The sequence below is a fragment of the Symphalangus syndactylus genome, chromosome 12, assembly GCF_028878055.3.
Source record: "Symphalangus syndactylus isolate Jambi chromosome 12, NHGRI_mSymSyn1-v2.1_pri, whole genome shotgun sequence".
Taxonomy (NCBI): Eukaryota; Metazoa; Chordata; class Mammalia; order Primates; family Hylobatidae; genus Symphalangus; species Symphalangus syndactylus.
In genome coordinates, this window is record NC_072441.2 from 134,316,461 (window position 1) to 134,330,244 (window position 13,784).

Genomic DNA, 13,784 nt, shown 5'->3' on the forward strand with positions numbered 1-13,784 from the left:
ATTCGGGGCCACTACTGGTTTCCGTATCTTGGTGGTAGTGGTCCCCTGGACCCAGATGTCTTTTCTTTTATGTCTTTGTCTTGTATCTTTATTTCTAAGATCTCTCGTCTTTGCACACGGGGAGAAAAACCCACCGACCCTGTGGAGCTGGCCCCTACGAAAATAGAATCTGCATTTTACCAAAATCCCTAGATAGTTTGAATGTAATTTAAAGTTGGAGAAGAAATGGTCTTCAGTACTTTTATCCTGTTTGCTCCGAATCAGTGGATGGGGCTGGGTGCAGTGGCTCACACCTGTAATACCAGCACTTTGGGAGGCCGAGGTGGGTGGATCATCTGAGGTCAGGAGTTTGAGACCAGCCTGGCCAGTATGGTGAAACCCTGTCTCTACTAAAAATACAAAAAAATTAGCCAGGCGTGGTAGCGCTTGCCTGTAGTCCCAGCTACTCAGAAGGCTGAGGCATGAGAATCTCTTAAACCCAGGGGGCAGAGGTTGCAGTGACCCAAGATTGCACCATGGCACGCCAGCCTGGGTGACAGGGTGACTCTGTCTCAAAAAAAAAAAAAAAAAATTCAGTGGATGGCTGGTCTCAGCTCTTCAGCTTGTGCTCATCTCCTGTCACTAAACCCCAAGCCTCCTCCTGGGATTGCTCTGTATGTGGATTTTATGCCAATTCTAGGAGCCTTGACTCTTGTGTGGGTGGAGGTGGGGACAGGAGGTGAGTTGTGGGGAGGGTGCATAGCCACATTAACTCCCATTTTTAGCCCCTTAGGCCTCAGCTGGGGCTCCCATTGCTGGCTGTATAGACTAAGTATCCTCAATATCAAGGAGGAGATGGAACTCCTTCAGCTCTCCTGTGAAGTCTTAGTTTCTCTGGCACCATTTCTCTGCAAGCAGTCCCTGACTCAGATTTGTCTTTAGCTGTACCTAGCTCTCACATTACGAGGACTGATGGTAATGACTTTGGATGCCTTCCCCAGTCCCCAGGCAAGGGCTACCCAAACTTCTGTGAGATAAGTGAGAGGGGAAACTCAACTTTAGTGTTCATGCAGTCCCATGGCTTTGATTCTCTGTGTATGCTGATGACTTCAAATGATATCTCTAGCTGTGACTTCTTCCCTGGGCTCCAGATTTGGATAGCCAACTGCCTACTTGACTTCTCCACTTACATATATAAAAGCATCTTATACTTTTTCTTTTTTTTTTTTTTTTAGACGGAGTTTTGCTCTTGTTGCCCAGGCTGGAGTGCAGTGGTGCAATCTCAGCTCACTGCAACCTCTGCCTCCCGGGTTCAAGCAATTCTCTTGCCTCAGCCTCCTGAGTAGCTGGGATTACAGGCACCTGCCACCATGCCTGGAGTGTATTTGTATTTGTATTTGTATTTTTAGTAGAGACGGGGTTTCACCGTGTTGGCCAGGCTGGTCTCGAACTCCTGACCTCAGGTGATCCACCTGCCTTGGCCTCCCAAAGTGCTGGGATTACAGGTGTGAGCCACCACACCCGGCAAGTATCTTATACTTAAGGTGGTCAAAATAAAACTCTGGATTCTCATTCCCACCCTTAACCCTGTTTATTTTGTTTTCCTCTAGCCTTGCCTACCTCTGTAAATAGCATTACCACCTACCCAATTGCTCGAACCAACACCCTCCATACTCGTTGATCCCTGCCTTTCTCTTACTCTGCATTCTACATCCAATTAATTAGCAAGTCCTGTCAGACCTTCCTTCAAAATGTACACTGAATCTGAACACATTTAACCACCTCCACCCTTATTGTCCTAATTCAAGTCTGGGTTACTGTAATAGCTTCCTAACTGGTGTCCTCACCTCCATTCCCACCCTCGCCCCCCAGGCTGTCCTCCACACAACAGCATGATTTGTTTAAAATGCACATCGGATTTCTTTACTCCCCTCTTAAAATCCTCCAAAGATTTCCCACTTAGAATACCACTCAAACGCCTTCTGATAGCATGCCTGGCCCTGCCTGACCTGGCCCCTGCCTACTTGAATCTTATCTCCTACTTTCTTTCTTCCCTCTCAGCCAGCCACAATCATCTCACTGTGTCTTTCATCTTAATCCTCTTCGTATTCAACCTTTCTGCAACACTTGATAATCTTCATCCTTCCAATGTCACATTCTCCTGGTTTCCTCCTACCTCCTATCATGTGCCCACTCAGTTTCCTTCTGTGGTTGCTCTTTCTCTTAAATCTTGCTGCCTCCAGGTGTCCCTGCTCAGCCTTTTCTGTTGCCAGAGTGATCTCATGGCTTCAACTCTATCCACACACTGGTAACTTGCAAGATCTCGTCAGTTTCTCAAACTTCAGATTCTCAATCGGACATCTCTATTTGTTGTCCCATAGGCACTTCAAATTCACCAAGCCCCAAATATAACTAACTCCCATACACCCTTTGGGCCCTCTCTTCAAGCTCTGTTCTGCATCTCTCATGGACTACCTAGGCTCCTAAGCCTGGCACCTGAGAGTTATCCTCAAACCTTCCTTCTCCCTCTACACCTATGTCTAAGTCCTGTGTCTTCTACAAGGAGGCAGTATAATAGCGGCTAAAGGTGTAGAGATTGCAAGGGGCTTGTGTATGACTGTCAAGAGAGTTGAGACAGGGGCTTTCTGCTTCTGCATGGGAGGAGGTCCACTCTCTGTCCCTGTCATTTTCCCATTTTCTTTTGCTTGCACACAGCTGAAAAAAAGCTGTCTTCTCCAGGCCTTGATTTCTCGCTCTCTCTCTCTCTCCCCCTCTCTTTCTTGATGGAGTCTCGCTCTCTCACCCAGACTGGAGTGCAATAGCATTGTCTCCGCCTCCCAGGTTCAAGCAATTCTTCTGTCTCAGCCTCCTGAGTAGCTAGGATTACAGGCGCCTGCTACAACGCCTGGCTAATTTTTTTTTTTTTTTTTTTTTTGAGATGGAGTCTCGCTCTGTCTCCCAGGCTGGAGTGCAGTGGCGCGATCTCGGCTCACTGCAAGCTCCGCCTCCCGGGTTCCCGCCATTCTCCTGCCTCAGCCTCTCCGAGTAGCTGGGACTACAGGCGCCCGCCACCATGCCCGGCTAATTTTTTTTGTATTTTTAGTAGAGACAGGGTTTCACCGTGGTCTCGATCTCCTGACCTCGTGATCTGCCTGCCTTGGCCTCCCAAAGTGCTGGGATTACAAGTGTGAGCCACCGCGCCCAGCCACGCCTGGCTAATTTTTGTATTTTTATAGAGAGAGGGTTTCACCATGTTGGCCAGGCTGGTCTTGAACTGCTGACCTCGTGATCTGCCTGCCTTGGCCTCCCAAAGTGCTGGGATTACAGGCTGAGCCACCACGCTTGGGCCAGGCCTTGATTTCTTTAGAAAATCAAGCAGGAACTGGGATATCTAGGAGAAAGGAGGCCATATAGGTCTGCCTGCTTTGGTGAAGGAGTCCAGCAGGATCTTGAAAGTCCAGTGCTGCTCAGCAGGCCTAGGCTTTCCTTTTGGGATGTAAGGCCAAAGACCTGGCTTATAAAACTGGTACTTGATCTCTGGGTAGCCATTGTTCAGAGAACTCAAGAGGTTGCTGGATGAGGATTGGCTCAGGCTGTAGTGTGCTGACAAACTGGCCGCGGTGAGGTAGGGTGTTCTGTTTGGTAGCATTTGCTGCTTTTTGTGGTGTAAATACTTCCGTCATGGCCTGTTTCAAGCTACTAACATGATGTCACTAAGCAGTGAGCTGGGAAGATACCTGGCTTTTGGCTCTCATGAGCCTGTACCTGTGCACTTGCCCTTTATCTCCCCATGTTTCCAGATTTCCCAGCACCTGCCAGTTTTTTCCAGTTAGAAAGTTTGGGACAGGTAGCTTTAGGCACTAGGATTCTCTATCGCCTCATCTCTTTCTCAACATTACTAGTTGTCTCTGTAAAATGATAGTTCCAGCCGGGCGTGGTGGCTCACACCTGTAATCCCAGCACTTTGGGAGGCTGAGGCGGGTGGATCACCTGAGGTTGGGAGTTCGAGACCAGTCCGACCAACACGGAGAAACCCCTTCTCTACTAAAAATACAACATTAGCCGGGCAAGGTGGCACATGCCTGTAATCCCAGCTACTCGGGAGGCTGAGGCAGGAGCATTGCTTGAACCCGGGAGGCAGAGGTTGCAGTGAGCCGAGTTCATGCCATTGCACTCTAGCCTGGGCAACAAGAGTGAAACTCCGTCTCTAAATAAATAAATAAATAAATATGATGGTTCTGTTACTTAGCAGCGTGTTAGGGTGCTGTATTTCCCCCACATCTTTGTCAACTTTTTTTGTTTTTTGTTTGTTTTTGATTTGACAGAATCTTAACTCTGTCGCCCAGGCAGTGGTGCGATCTCAGCTCATTGCAACCTCCGCCTCCCAGGTTCAAGCGATTCTCCTGCCTCAGCCTCCTGAGTAGCTGGGATTATAGGCGTGCACCACCATGCCCAGCTAATTTTTGTATTTTTAGTAGAGATGGGGTTTCAACATGTTGGCCAGGCTGGTCTCGAACTCCTGACCTCAGGCGATCCTCCCGCCTTGGCCTCTCAAAGTACGGGGATTACAGTCATGAGCCACTGCACCCGGCCAGTCAACGTTAAGTTTTAAGTTTGCCGTTCTGATAGTTGACAAATGGTATCTCCTTACTCAGTGCTTTTTCTGAGGTTCAAATGTGCTTTTGTTTATTTTCTTCCTGCTGAAAATCCTTCTGCAGCTCCACAAGATGAGGAAGGCTCATCCCTCAGTGCTGGAGCACAAGACCCCCATTGCTGGAATCTCCCCCTCAGGATGCTCCATTCACTAGTCCCCATACCCAATCCCCTTTCTAGGCACGGGGACTTGTTCCCATTGCTCCCCCAGTCACAGACCCTCCCCCACTTAGCCTGTTGGAACTTCCATTGTGATTCTGCCTGCCCCTAAGTCACTATTTCTTGGGAGTCTTTTCTTATCCCCACAACTATATGCAACTGGGGGAAAAGGCTAATTAAAAAAGCGAAATACAGCTTCACATTCCTTTTAGAGGCCCTGTAGCTCTTTTGTGATCAGAAACAAACTGGATGGGCCTTTGGGCATGGCCTTGATAGGAAGCATTAGAGAGCTGAGTTTGGGGGAGATGAAATGGATGGGAATTTTAGAATGTCCTGTGGTAACTCCAGAGAAAACGGAGGAGGGCCGGTAAGTGAAAGATGGCCACCTGAGGAGAAGAAAGGTCAACCAGTGAGAAATTCCAGGTAGGACGGTCTGAGGAGAATTCCAGAATGATGATGCCAAATCCTCAGTATGCTCCCTATTCTGTGAGTGCTTGGCTTCCCTACAGCATGCCCAGACATCCAGTAAAGTGTCCTGTACACAAAACCCTCCATTCATGGTGCTTTCAGAGCAAAGTAAAAGAGGTAACGACACCTGTCGGATGGAAACCCTTGGAGAGTCCTGGTAGAAACACGGAAGGCATGTGCCTCCCAAAGGATGTGGAACAGGCACTGAGCCATAATAATTAGACACAAATCAAAAGGGTGACCCCAAAGGGCACCCCTTGAGGTCATTTGGGTGCACACACATAACCTTTCCTCCTCTGAGTTCCCACAGAAACTTGAGCCTCTGTTGGGGGGTTCTTATCTATAAAATGACATGCTGTGCCCCCACCCTAGCTAGATAAGAACTGAATCCCCAAGTAGGGACTGTCATTTTTCTTTTTCTCCCCGCCGAGATGGAGTCTTGCTCTGTTGCCCAGGCTGGAGAGCAGCGGCGCGATCTTGGCTCACTGCAACCTCTGCCTCCTGGGTTCAAGCAGTTCTCCTGCCTCAGCCTCCAGAGTAGCTGGGATGACAGGCAGGCACCACCACACCTGGCTAATTTTTGTATTTTTAGTAGAGACAGGGTTTCACTATGTTGGCCAGGCTGATCTTGAACTCTTGACCTCGTGATCCGCCCACCTCGGCCTCCCAAAGTGCTGGGATTACAGGCGTGAGCCACCGCACCCAGCCCAGGGACTGCCATCTTAAGGCCCTCCTCCTGGGGTAGGTGCTGGGTGGGAGTGGGCCTGCCCCCTCCTCCCTGACTCTCTCTCTTGCCAGGATCCTGCCACCTAGCAGTGAGGAGCACTTGCTGTTTGCCAGCACTGTGGGAATGCATTGTCTCATTTCATCACACAACCACCCTGTTAGGTGCCCTTGTCCTCACTTCACAGAAGAGAAAGCTGAGGCTTAGAAGGAGTCAGTGAGTTCAAAGTCACTATCAAAGGATGGAGCTGAGATTTGGATTCAGGTCTGTTTGACTCCAAAGCCTGTTCTTTTACCTACTGCACAGATACCTCTGACTAAGACCATGTTATGGCTGTTTCCTCCATTTAACTCACTCATTTAACATTATGAGCCTGGCACAGGGCATGGTGTGAGTCTTCCGCTGGATGAGTCTGAGTTCAAAACAGGCATCTGGAGAGGTTTAACTCAAGTAAATGGAAACAGGACCAGTAGTTGCCCAGCAGTAACCCCAAGGGAGAGAGCTGCAGAGAACCCAGTTTGATCACCCCTCTGTCCTCTGCTCTCCATGAGACATCCTGGCTCTTTAAGCTGCTAGGTCTCTTCCTGACCCCAGAATCCAAGGCCCGCTGAGGAAATACGAGGACAGCCCCACTGCAGCCAGCTTCTGGTTTGCCTGCCCTGCCCTAGGAGAGGGCCTTGGGTGAGATAAGAGGATGCACAGCCCCTGGGAGGAGCCTGAGCTGCCTGCAGGAAATCACCCCTTCCCTGGGGGCGGGAGGGGAATGAATGACTCAGGGCTAACTGGTGGGAGTTCTGTTTTTGTGGCCAGGACGGGTTGTAGGGAGGTTCCTCAGATGAAGTACTCACTGGGTTCGCCTTTCCCAGCTGCCTCCTAATGAGGCTTTTCCTCTGGCCTTTTCCATTCTATCCCTGGAAACAAGTTTGTGCTGCTGGGCTGGTCTTTTGCTCCAAGCCCCACCCAACCCAGGCCATCTCCTGTGAGAATATGGCTGTTGAGTGAAGCAGTGAGAACTGAGGCTGGAACAGGTGCGGACAGGTGAGGCTGAGCATTTAGGACTGTGCTCTGGACCTGCAGTTTGCTGGCTTGCTTGTATTGGGGTTCTGGGTCTTCAATGCTACAGTGGGAATGGGGAGACCTTCTGTTGGGGCAGGGTATCTTTGGGGCCCACAACCTGGAACGTGGTGTGTGATTGATATATTTGTGGTGAATTTGGAAGTGTACTATATCCAGATCTGGCCCTTTCTACTGTGCCAGAGAAGCAGCATAGTACTGTGGCTAAGAGAGGGACTCTGGAGCCAGAATATCCAGGTTTAAATATCAGCTCTTGGCCAGGTGCAGTGGCTCATGCCTGTAATCCCAGCACTTTTAGAGGCTCGAGGCAGGAGGATCGCTTGAGCCCAGGAGTTTGAGACCAGCCTGGGTAACATAGGGAGACCCTCTCTCTACAAAAAAATTTTAAAAAATTAGCTGAGCATGGTGGTGCATGCCTGTAGTCCCATCTACTTGGGAGGCTGAGACAGGAGGATTGCTTGAGCCCAGGAGGTTGAGGCTGCAGTGAGCTGTGATTGAATCACTGCACTCCAGCCTGGGAGACTAAGCGAGATCCTGTCTCAAAACAAGAACAACAAAAAAACCCACAAAAATCGGCTCTGCCCCTTACTAGCTATCAGATTTTAGCCAAGTTACTAGCCTCTCTGGTCCTGTTCTCTGTAAAATGACAATAATAATGGTACCTACTAATAGGGTTGTTGAAGACTGAATGAATTAATACATGCAAAATGCTTGGAATGGTGCCGGGCAATTAAGTACTATGTAAATATTAGCTGTTTTTATTCTTTTAGTGACTGGTGTCACCACCCACCCATCATATAAACAGAAGCTTGGCAGTGATCCTAGACTCTTCTTTCAGTCCCATATTCAACCCCTGTCCTTTCTTTGTGTTATTTCTTCCAGTTTGCTACCACCACACCATCATTTCACCCACACTACTATATATAGTGGTCTTTCACTGATCTCCTTGCCTTCACTTAAAAAAAATACCCAGCTTGGCCGGGCGCAGTGGCTCATGCCTGTAATCCCAGCACTTTGGGAGGCCGAGGTGGGCAGATCATGAGGTCAGGAGATCCAGACCATCCTAGCTAACACGGTGAAACCCTGTCTCTACTAAAAATAAAAAAAAAAAATTAACCAGGCGTGGTGGTGGGCGCCTGAAGTCCCAGCTACTTGGGAGGCTGAAGCAGGAGAATGGTGTGAACCCAGGAGGCAGAGCTTGCAGTGAGCCAAGATCACGCCACTGCACTCACTCCAGCCTGGGCGACAAAGCAAGACTCCATCTCAAAAAAACAAACGAACAAACAAACAAAAAACAACCCAGCTTTATTGAGATATAATTCACACACCATACAACTCACCCATGTAAAGTGTACAAATCAGTGGTTTTTAGTATATTCACAGATATGTGCAACCACAGTCAAGTTTAGATCATTTTTGTCACCTCAAAAAGAAATCCTGTACCTTTTACACTCATCCTTATATCTCCCCAACTTCCTTCTAGTCCTAAGCAACCACTAATCTACTTTCTACCTCTATAGATTTGCCTAGTATGGAAATTTCATATAAATGGAATACGACTACCATATGTTGTCTTTTGTGACTGGCTTCTTTCACTTAGCATGGTATTTTCAATGTTCATTTACAATATAGCATGCATTAGTATTTCATTCACCACCCCCCACTCTTTTTTTTTTTTTGAGACTGGGTCTCACTCCATCGCCTAGGCTGGAGTACAGTGGCACGATCACAGCTCACTGCAGCCTTGACCTCCCAGGCTCAGGTGATCCACTCACCTGAGCTTCCCGAGTAGCTGGGACTACAGGCATGCACCACAACTCCTGGCAAATTTTTGTATTTTTTGTAGAGACAGGGTTTTGCCATGTTGCTCAGGCTGGTCTTGACCTCCTGGGCTTAAGTGATCTGCCTGCCTCAGCCTCCTAAAGTGCTGGAGTTACAGGAACAAGCCATCATGCCCAGCCTTCATTCCCTTTTCTTGGCTGAATAATATTCCACTGTATGGATATACCATATACCATTTATCCATTCATCAGATGATGGACATTTGAGTTGTTTCTACTTTTTGGCTATTATGAATAATATTGCTATAAACATCCATATATGTGTGCACATATGTTCTCATTTCTCTTGGTATATATGCCTAAGAGTGGAATTTCTGGGTCTTCTGAGAACTCTATGTGTAGAGTTTCCACACGTTTAAGGAACTGCCAGACTGGTTTCCAAAGAGGCTGCACAATTCTACATTCCCACCAACAGTGTATGACGGTTCATTTTCTTCCTTGCCAACACTTGTTATGTTTTTGATTATTGCCATCTTAGTGTGTATGAAGTAGTATCTCACATTGGTTTTGATTTGCATTTCCTGATGACTCATCCTGTTGAACATCTTTTCATGGCTTATTGGCATTTGTTTATCTTCTTTGGAGAAATGTCTATTCAGAGCCTTTGTCCATTAAAAGATACTGGGTTATCTGTCACTTTACTATTGAGTTATAAGACTTCTTTGTATTAATATATTCTAGATACAAGTCTCTTATAGGATATGTGAGTTGCAAGTGTTTTCTTCTATTCTGTGGTTTTCACCTTCCTGATAGTGTCCTTTGATGCACAAAAGTTTTCGATTTTGATGAATTCTAACTTATGTATTTTTGATTTTGTTACCCATAACCTTGCTGTCATATCTAAAAATCCACTGCCAAATCTGAGGTAATTATGATTTACTTCTATGCTTTCTTTAAGGGCTTTATAATTTTTGTTCTAATATTTAGGTATTTGACCCACTTTGAGTTAATTTTTTTATGTGGTGTTTGGGTAGGAGTCCACATTCATTCTTTTACATGTGGCTATCCAGCTGTCCCAGCACCATTTGTTGAAGACTATTCTTTCCCCATTAAATGGCCTTGGCACCTCTGTTGAAAATCAGTTGACCATACTGGATTCTCAATTCTGTTCCATTGATCTCATATGTCTCTCCTTATGCCAGTACCACACCGTCTTGATTTTTGTTCTTTGTAGTAAGTTTTGAAATCTGGCAATGTGAGTCCTCCAACTTCATTCCTCTGTTTCAAGATTGTTTTGGCTATTTTGGCTGGGTCTCTTGCAATGCCATATGAATTTAAAATGTTTGCCAATTTTGGCTGGGCACGATGGCTCACACCTGTAATCCCGGCTGAGGCAGGCAGATCACGAGGTCAGGAGATCGAGACCATCCTGGCTAACATGGTGAAACCCCATCTCTACTAAAAAAAATACAAAAAATTAGCCGGCGTGGTGGCAGGTACCTGTAGTCCCAGCTACTCGGGAGGCTGTGGCAGGAGAATGGTGTGAACCCGGGAGATGGAGCTTGCAATGAGCTGAGATCACGCCACTACACTCCAGCCTGGGCGACAGAGCGAGACTCTGTCTCAAAAAAAAAAAAAAAGTTTGCCAATTTCTTTTTTTTTTTTTTTTTTGAGACAGAGTCTCACTCTGTTGCCAGGCTGGCGTGCGGTGGCACAACCTAGGCTCACTGCAACCTCTGCCTCCCAGGTTCAAGCGACCCCCCTGCCTCAGCCTCCCCAGTAGCTGGGATTACAGGCACCCATCACCACGCCCAGCTAATTTTTGTATTTTTAGTAGAGATGGAGTTTCACCATGTTGGCCAGGATGGTCTTGATCTCTTGACCTCGTGATCCACCCCCCTCAGCCTCCCAAAGTGCTGGAATTACAGGCGTGAGCCACCGCACCTGGTCAATGTTTGCCAATTTCTACAAAGAAGCCAGCTGAGATTCTGATAGGGACTGCATTGAATCTATAGACCAATTTGGGAAGTATTATCATCTTACCAACATTAAGCCTTCCAATTCATGGACATGAGATGCTTCATTTTTTGTTTATTTATATTTTTAATTTCTTTCAATGATGTTTTATAGTTTTCAGAGTATAAGTCTTTGATAATTTTATTCTTTTATTCTTTTTAAGGCAATCATAAATGGAATTGTTTTATTTTCATTTTTAGATTGTTTATTACAAGTATATAGAAGAAATTGCTTTTTTCATTTTGATCTTGTATCTTGCAACTGTTCTGAACTCATTTATTAGTTTTTTAGGGGATTCCTTAGGATTTTGTGTATATACTATCATGTTATCTGCAAATAGAGTTTTATTTCTTCCTGTCCAGTCTGGATGTTGTTTATTTCTTTTTCTTGCTCAACTGTTCTGGCTAGGACCTCCAGTATGATGTTGAATAAAAGTGAGGAGAGCACATATCCTTGTCTTATTCCTGATCTTAGGGAGAAAGCATTCAGTCTTTTACTATTAAATATGATGCTAACTGTATTTTTTTTTGGTAAACATCTTTTATCAGGTTAACAAAGATTCCATTTGCAATTTGTTAAAGCTTTTTTTTTTTTAAATCACAAAGGGTGTTATATTTTGTCAGATGCTTTTTCTGTGTCTGCCGAAATGACCATGTAGTTTTTGTGTTTTAGTCTATTGATAGAGCGTATGGATTTTCAGATATTAAACGAACCTTGCATTCTTGGGATAAATTCCACTTGATTATGATGTATAATCTTTTTTTTATGTTTCTGGATTCTTCCTACTAGTGTTTTGTTGAGAATTTTTGCATCCATATTCATAAGAGATATTGGTCTGTAGTTTTCTTTTCTTGTGCAATCTTTGTCTGTTCTGGGTATCAGGGTAATACTGGCCTCACAGAATAAATTGGGAAGCCTTCTCTCCTTTTTTATTTTTTGGAAAAGTTTGTATAGAATTTTTGTATTTATTCTTTAAATGTTTGGTAAAATTCACCATTGAAGCATTTGGGCCTGGGCTTTTTCTTTGTGGGTTGTTTTTTTTAAAATTATTATTACTAATTCAATCTCTTTATTTGTTTAAGTCTATTTAGATTGGTGAATTCCTTCTGGAGTCAGTTTCAGTAGTTTGTGTATTTTTAGGAATTCATTCATCTCATCTAAGGTTTCTAATTTATAGCCATGCTCCTCACCTTTACTGTTTTTCCTATATAATCTGTTCTCCACAGGGTAGCCAGAGTGACTTTAAAAAAATGCAAATCTCATTATGACTCACCCCTGCTTATAGCTCTTCTGTGGCTCCTCTGCTCTTAGGATAAAGATTCATAGCCTATAAGGCTCAGCACAGCCTGGCATCCATCACCTCTCTGGGTTCATTACCCTGTTCTCCCTTTGCTCCAGCCACAGAGAACTATTTGCAGCTCCTGAACATGCCACATATCACAGGTGTTGTTTCCTGTGCCAGGGTCTCTTCCTTTGGTGAAACCTTGCTTCCTTTTCATGGTCCAGATTAAAACGTCACTTTCTCTGGGAAACTGTTCTGACTCCAGTTCCTGTTCAAGCCTTCCCCAGCTTCCCCCGCTCTCTTAGAGCATACACCACTGTATTTTATTGCTTGTTAACATAGCTGTCACCTCACAGAGGCATCCTTGTTTACATATTGGTCTCCATCAAAGACAACAGTTTAATCTCCACAGCCTGGACCTGGGAATATCCCTGCAGTGAATGTGGATCTGAAATGAAGTTTTATTCTAGCAGTTCCCATCTCCCTCATCCTACGTAGCCTCTCACTTACTCCAATTAATTACTTGCTCCTAAATTCATCCTCCTCCAACCATCCAAGTATTTTCAGAATACAGATCCTAATCATTACCTCCCTGCAGCTTCCTGCATTTGTATATAATGATATCAGCTGACACTGAGTACTTACTATGGCCCAGGCCCAGTGCTGTGAAAGATGGGCCTGTGTGGTCTCATTTAACACAAACAACGAGGTAGCTATTACTAACCCCATTAATTAGATGAGAAAACTGAAGCTCAGAGACTTGACCAAGGCCACACAGATGGTAAGTGACATAGCAGGGACTTGAACACAGGTCGGTGTGATCCTAGAACCTGTGCTCTTCATCGCAGTGCCACACCATGTTATGCCTTCTTTGATGTCTTCTGATTCACTGAAAAAATGTGTAAAACACAATCAATCTTGTTTCTTAAGGACCAATAGGGGAGAAATCTAAGGCCAGCCATGAGCAATCCAAAGAGTAGGCAAGCCCAGAGGTTGCACAGCATGGAGTAGTGTGGGACTCACTTTCAGGACCAGGAGAGAAGCACCTCTCACAGCACTATGAGACCCTGAAGATGGCAAAGGAATCCTACCATGGCTGGCTGAAGTTGGGAGTGGTCTCTGCCCTCCTCCTTTTGGGCTCATACATTGGGCAGTGAAGTGGCTGCCAAGCCAGGGAAGGCTGCCTGGAGGCATAAGGAAAAGGAGAAGGCACCTAAGGAAACTCTAGACAGGCCAGGATCCGTCTGGCGCTGAGATGCCAGGCAGAGTTGAGGCTGGCTATAGCTGATCCTGGCATGGACTATTTGGACAGAGCAAAGAATCCTAGGCTGGCTGCTACCTAGAGATACACAGGGAGACACGTTAGTGATGGAAGCTGGAGAGCAGGGAAGGGACGAGGGGAAAACCGGCCTTCTGATTAGGACAGAGGTAGGGGCTGGTGGTGTTTGTGTAAAATGGGTCTTCTAGAGCACCTCCCATCCTGGACAGGCAACCTCAACAGAGGGCTGAGGCCTCAGACAGTGTTTCTTTTCCTAGAAAGCCCAGTTTCTGTCTCTTTTTTTTTGAGATGGAGTCTCGCTCTGTTGCCCAGGCTGGAATGCAGTGGTGTGATATCGGCTCACTGCAAGCTCTGCCTCCCAGGTTCAGG